The sequence below is a fragment of the Aegilops tauschii genome, chromosome 5 (assembly GCF_002575655.3).
Source record: "Aegilops tauschii subsp. strangulata cultivar AL8/78 chromosome 5, Aet v6.0, whole genome shotgun sequence".
Lineage (NCBI taxonomy): Eukaryota > Viridiplantae > Streptophyta > Magnoliopsida > Poales > Poaceae > Aegilops > Aegilops tauschii.
In genome coordinates, this window is record NC_053039.3 from 62,106,587 (window position 1) to 62,113,182 (window position 6,596).

The 6,596-nt window shown below is 54.1% G+C and overlaps 1 pseudogene; it reads left to right on the forward strand.

The window, feature by feature from the left end:
- Positions 1-3,449: 3,449 nt before the first annotated feature.
- On the forward strand, positions 3,450-6,370 carry LOC109738897 (L-type lectin-domain containing receptor kinase IX.1-like; annotated as a pseudogene).
- The last annotated feature ends 226 nt before the right edge of the window (positions 6,371-6,596 follow it).

Consider the following 6,596-nt stretch of genomic DNA (forward strand, 5'->3'; position numbering starts at 1 on the left):
TTCCCTATAACCCTAGCGTCATCGAACCTTAAGTGTGTAGACCCTACGGGTTCGGGAACCATGCAGACATGACCGAGACGTTCTCCGGTCAATAACCAACAGCGGGATCTGGATACCCATGTTGGCTCCCACATGTTCCACGATGATCTCATCGGATGAACCACGATGTCGGGGATTCAATCAATCCCGTATACAATTCCCTTTGTCCATCGGTATGTTACTTGCCCGAGATTCGATCGTCGGTATCCCTATACCTTGTTCAATCTCGTTACCGGCAAGTCTCTTTACTCGTTCCGTAACTCACATCATCCCGTGATCAACTCCTTGGTCACACTGTGCACATTATGATGATGTCCTACCGAGTGGGCCCAGAGATACCTCTCCGTTTACACGGAGTGACAAATCCCAGTCTCGATTCGTGCCAACCCAACAGACACTTTCGGAGATACCTGTAGTGCACCTTTATAGCCACCCAGTTACGTTGTGACGTTTGGTACACCCAAAGCATTCCTACGGTATCCGGGAGTTGCACAATATCATGGTCTAAGGAAATGATACTTGACATTAGAAAAGCTCTGAGCAAACGAACTACACGATCTTGTGCTAGGCTTAGGATTGGGTCTTGTCCATCACATCATTCTCCTAATGATGTGATCCCGTTATCAACGACATCCAATGTCCATGGTCAGGAAACCGTAACCATCTATTGATCAACGAGCTAGTCAACTAGAGGCTTACTAGGGACATGGTGTTGTCTATGTATCCACACATGCTACTGAGTTTCCTATCAATGCAATTCTGGCATGGATAATAAACGATTATCAAGAACAAGGAAATATAATAATAACCTATTTATTATTGCCTCTAGGGCATATTTCCAACACCAGTCGCCTCCGCCGCCATAGTTACTCGGCGACGGCACAAAGTGCAGGGCGGCCAGGAGGTTGAGGTCCCACGGTGCAGGTATCGGCGGCAGTGGCTGGCCTCCATAGGGCGGCGCCTGGGCGGGCGCGCCATAGCCACCGAGGGATGGCGGCATGAGCGGAGCACCGTAGGGCTGGTAGGGGGCGCCGAAGAATGCCTGGTGGCTCGCGGGGTGAGGTCCAAGGAGACCTGGTGCAGGAGCCCGCAGGACGGGCATGTGATAGGCATGGATGACGCCCGTCCACGGGTTCTGCCCGGCGGCCTACGGCGGAGGGGGCTGCTGGTAGCGTGCCCCCCCCCCCACACCCTATGCCTGCTGCTGCTGCTGTTGTTGGCGGCAGCCCCCGCCACCCCGCCGGTTGCGCCGGCCCCGCCATCTTGCGGCTGCTGGGGAGGCGCGGGGGGCGCGGGCGGCAACGGGAAGTAGCCGGCGGGCGCGGGTGGCGCCGGCGGACGAGGCGCGACCGGTGGAGCAGGGCCGCCGTGGGTGGTGCCGGCGGCGAGGGCGGTGTGCTGGACCCGCTGCTTCAGCTTTGTCATCCGACGCTCCTCAAGCTTGAGGTACGCGACAACGCGCTGGAGGGTGGGCTACGGTAGCAAGGTGAGGTTGGACGCCGCATTGCCGAAGTCCTCGTTGAGGCCGGCGGTGAGGGTGCTCAGCATGAGGTCGTCGGAGACCTTGGCGCTGATGTCGCGAAGCTCCTCGGCGAGCATCTTGAGCCTCATGCAGTACTCATCGATGATGGAGTTGTCCTGGTGACAGCCGAAGAACTCCTGCTGCAAGAAAACAAGACGCTAAAGTTTGTTGTCGGTGAAGAGCGCGTTGATCTTGGTCCACACGGCGTAGGTGTTGTCGTCCTCGGCGACAACCGTGTGGAAGATGTCCTTCGAGACGGTTTGGTAGAACCGTCGGATGAGTGTGGCCTCAATGGCGGACCACTCCGGATCGCCCCTCATGTAGTCGCCATCCACGGAACCGTCGATGTGCTCGGTGAGATAGTACTCGCGGAAGATGAGGTTGAAGTAGGTATTCCACGCGTAGTACAACGTGCTTGAGCTGTCGAGGCGAATGGGGACCCGGGCCTCAATGTTGAGGTCACGGATGGCGGCGGCGGAGGGCTGGGCCGGCGAAGGGTTCGACGAGCGGGTCGTGGAGGAGCCCGGGGAGGAGTGCATGGGTGCGGCAGCAGCGGTGAAGGGCGGCGGCGAGTAGGGTTAGGGTTCTGGTGGTGGTTGGGGCAGCGATGGCGGTGAAGTGCGGCGGTTGTGGGGCTACGCGGCTGCGGGGGGCGAGGGCGGCGGCGGCGGCGGGGAGGAGAAGCGGCGCGGGCGGCGGCGGCACGACAAGAAGGCGCGCGGCGACAGCGATCAACACGGCTGGGGAGGTGGAAGCGGGGCGGGACAAGGCGGCGGCGGCGCGACGGGAAAAGGGGAAGGGCGCGGCGGCGGGGTTGTGCGGCGGTGGTGTGGTGCGGCGGCGGTAGCGGCGGCTCGCGCGATGGGAGGCGCGGCGGGGGCGGCAAACCCTAGGGGAGTACCGAACAAGATGATACCATGTAGACGGACAAGTTGACAATACAATAATATGCAATTTAAAGATGGTCATTTTGTTTTTAATGTAGTTTCAAATTAATCGTGGAGGTTATTTGTATCAATTCCAGATTCCTAACCAAACATAGCTTCCTTTTATAGATAACCTCTGTAGGTAATATGTAACTTTCACATTGATGAGGATGATCCTTCATATATGCAGTGCAAAGGATGAAGACAACTGAATATCATTGAAATATATGCCAACCCATCCCGCAACAACGCACGGGTTATCATCTAGTTAAAACAATGGGAGAACCCTCGTTGATATTTACAGGTATGTGCTTTGAAACTTTTGTTATTTTCCTACCGCTGCATTCAGAGAAGTATAAGATTGTGTCATACAAGAAGAAAGAGTTTGAAGATCTTGAAGATTTGCTGGTTTTTTTAGACTTTATTTTGTAATTGTTGTAGTCTCTACCAAGACTTTATTAAACAGTGGGAGTACAATTTGCTACTATAAATATAACATGGTATTGATTATCAAAAAAAGGGAGTGCCTAGAACTCATTTAGATGAGATATAATTTGGTCTCATTCACCTTGAAAATAAAAACAGGTACAACCCACGTTAGCACACACGCATCTTATAGCATCACATCCAATGACTATAAAAGGTGAATGAGACCAAACTATATCTCATCTAGATGAGTTCTAGCAAAACTGAAGAAAAAAAAGGCGTGGTGCAAGATCGGGAGCGCAGGCTGCTTGGCGAGTTAAGATATAGAGTACGTGTGTAGTACGTACACAGGATGAGCCAAGTCGTACGTGGTGGTGATATGCGTGTGGATGCTCGCAAAAAAAACAAAAAAAAAAAACGTGTGTAGTACGTGCGCAGGATGAGTGGAGGGGCGTGGTCGTTTCGTTTGTCCTGTCAAACACTGCAGCAGCAAAGATCAAAAGGGGTGCCAGCATCAGCCCCTGCGTGGGGGCAAGGCAAGCGCGCACCACCACTCGTCACGGCTCAAGACCAGACGCCGGCCGGCCGAGCTTGCTCGGACGTAAGCTAGCTAGATTCCGTGAGATATGCGGGGCACGGCCGGACTGTCGCTGCCGCTGCTGGTACCGGTGGTGGTGGTGGCGCTTCTGCATGCGGCAAGCGGAGCTGGAGCGGCGGTCGGCGGAGGATGCGATCGGAGATGTGGGGGCATGGAGCTGCCGTACCCGTTCGGCTTCTCCAGCGGCTGCACGATACGGCTCGGATGCGACGCCGGCATCGGCGTCGCGTGGCTCGGGGGCGCGCTCGAGCTGGGACTGCTCGTGCGCAACGTCACGCCGCGCTCGATCATCATCGACCTGCAACCCGACTGCTCCCGCCGTTTCAATACGTCCGTCGCGGCGCTCTTCTCGGACAGCTACGCGCCCGCCTCGCGGAACATGCTCGTCGTTAGCTCGTTCGACGACTGTGCTAATATCAACAACTGCAGCATCACCCCTGACAGCTTCATAAACAGAACCTCGTCTCACTGCAGCGCCAACGAATCCATCAGATGCATCCAAGCCCCCTTGCGAAGCGGCCACCATTTTCTGAATAGAAGCGAGCTGCTCCGCTCGAACTGCACCGGGCTGGTGTCGTCGATAAGCTACAGCGATGCAATGGGGCCAGCACTGATGCTGGGCGCGCTGCAGCTCGACTGGTGGGTGCCGGGGCGGTGCCGCTGCTCACCCGGAGCAAATTGCACCCAGTTCACCGCGCCGACCACGGGTCAGGAGGCGTTCCGCTGCGAATGCCAGGATGGGTTGGAGGGCGACGGCTTCATCTACGGCACCGGTTGCTGGTTGACAGGCACAGCGTCCAGCGGCCAACAACGAGTGCCGTTCGGGGTCTTCGCCGCGGTTACCGCCATCGCCGTGGTGCTACTTGTTCTCAGCATATCGGCTTGCCTCATCTTCCGCCGCTGCCGAAGGCGCAATACCATGAAGAAAACCAAACAACCGCTGAAAGCGGTGAGTGCACTCTTCCGCGGAGAACTCGTGGACGACGAGCTCGGCCAAGGAGCTGCCGGACCCCGGCGATTTTCATACGACGACCTCGCTGCTGCAACTGGTAACTTCTCCGAGGACAGGGCGCTCGGAAGGGGAGGCTTTGGGTCAGTTTACCGAGGGTTCCTGAGCGACATGAACCGTGAAGTGGCCGTCAAGAGGGTGTCCGGGACCTCTCGACAAGGATGGAAGGAGTTCGTCTCTGAGGTGAGCATCATTAGCCGGCTGAGGCACAGGAACCTTGTGCAGCTCATTGGCTAGTGCCATGGCGGCGGCGACGAGCTCCTCCTCGTGTACGATTTGATGCATAATGGCAGCCTTGACACCCATCTCTACAGACAAGACTCGGTGCTCATGTGGCCGACCAGGTATGGGTGCTACCCTAATTAACTATTCCCTTCATTTTACATTAAACTATATTTTAGTAATATTACTGACAATCACTGAACTTGCATATAATGTGCAGTTTGGTGCTACAAGTTTCAAAATATGGTTTTTTGTCAGGTAACTTGCGTTTAGATGCAGATACAGTCAGCCCTGCTAATTGTGCATGTACGTATTCGCCGCTGCAGCGGTGAGGCCTGCCTAAAGTATCTGTGGGGTCAATGATATATTTTAAAAAAATCTTCATGGTGAAATGTAACTGAAGAGTGTTTTTAGGCTTATTTTCATAAAAACTGTGGGCCGCTGGCGTGGCATGCCACGCATGCACGGGGCCATTGTCAGTGACCGAAAACGTTTTAGAGCAACCCGTGCGTGCTTTTTTTTGGCACAGATGCCCCTTGGAAATTTTTTATTCACGTAAAGAAGTCCCTACTGACAGTGGCCCCAACATAATTCTGTAGGTCTACTCTGTTTGCAAATCCTCCCGATTCTCTGTACAAAGAAAACTAGCAGTACATACAGAGATTTTATTTGTTGGAAAGTCACTGTACAGAGAAAACTAGCAAAACGTACTCCTCTGTGCAAATATTAAATTAGTATCATGAGATTCGTTATGAAATATATTTTTTGGGAATGTATATTTTACTATACCTTGTACTTTGAAACAGAGAGAGTAGTATTTAGAAGAATTTTTTTCACTAACAAGTCTGTAGATGTTAGTTCCATAAAACCAAGGTTCCTCTATCAATATTTTCTGCACTTTACTGTAATACTTTTGACAATTGTAGGTACGAGATAGTGCTCGGAGTAGGTTCTGCACTTCTCTACTTGCATCAAGACACGGAGCAGAGAGTAGTGCACAGGGACATCAAGCCAAGCAACATCATGCTAGACACTTACTTCACCGCCAAGCTTGGCGACTTCGGGCTCGCAAGGCTCATCAACGATGGCCGGAGATCGCACACGACTGGCATAGCCGGCACCATGGGGTACATGGATCCGGAGTGCGTGCTAGCTGGCAGGGCGAGCGTCGAGTCGGACATGTACAGCTTCGGGATGGTCCTCCTAGAGGTGGCCTGTGGACGGCGACCAGCTCTGGTCCAGGACGACGGCGACGTCATCCACCTGATGCAGTGGGTGTGTGACTTGTATGGCGGAGGAAAGACCCTCTCAGCCGCCGATGCACGACTCAAGGAGGAGTTCAATGGCCTGGAGATGGAGCGTGTGAAGGTTGTGGGGTTGTGGTGCGCGCACCCTGACCGTGGCATGCGGCCGTCCATCAGACAAGCCGTGAACGTGCTGCGGTTTGAAGCGTCATCGCCAACCCTCCCGGCCAGGATGCTGGTGGCAACCTATGGGCCGCCGACTATTCCTTTTAGCTCCGGAACGTTGGTCCCGAGCAGCGTCAGTGGCCGATGATGTGTCATGACACAACACCTGGATTTACCTCCTTTCTTGCCGCTTGAAATGCAAATCGAATTTTGATCTCCGCTCGTACAAGCATGAACACGATCTAGAGCTGGCTCGCTACTGTCTAGGCAAGACGCGCGCGTACACACCGTATGCTGTCTTGATTGGTTCTTCAAGTAAATAGTACTCCCTCCGTCTCAAAATAAGTTTAAAACATTTATTTTGGGACGGCCATCCGCGAGTGTGTCGAGGTTTCCATGGATTGATCACAGAGAGCGCATGTTGCGTTGTGCGGTCATCCGCGAG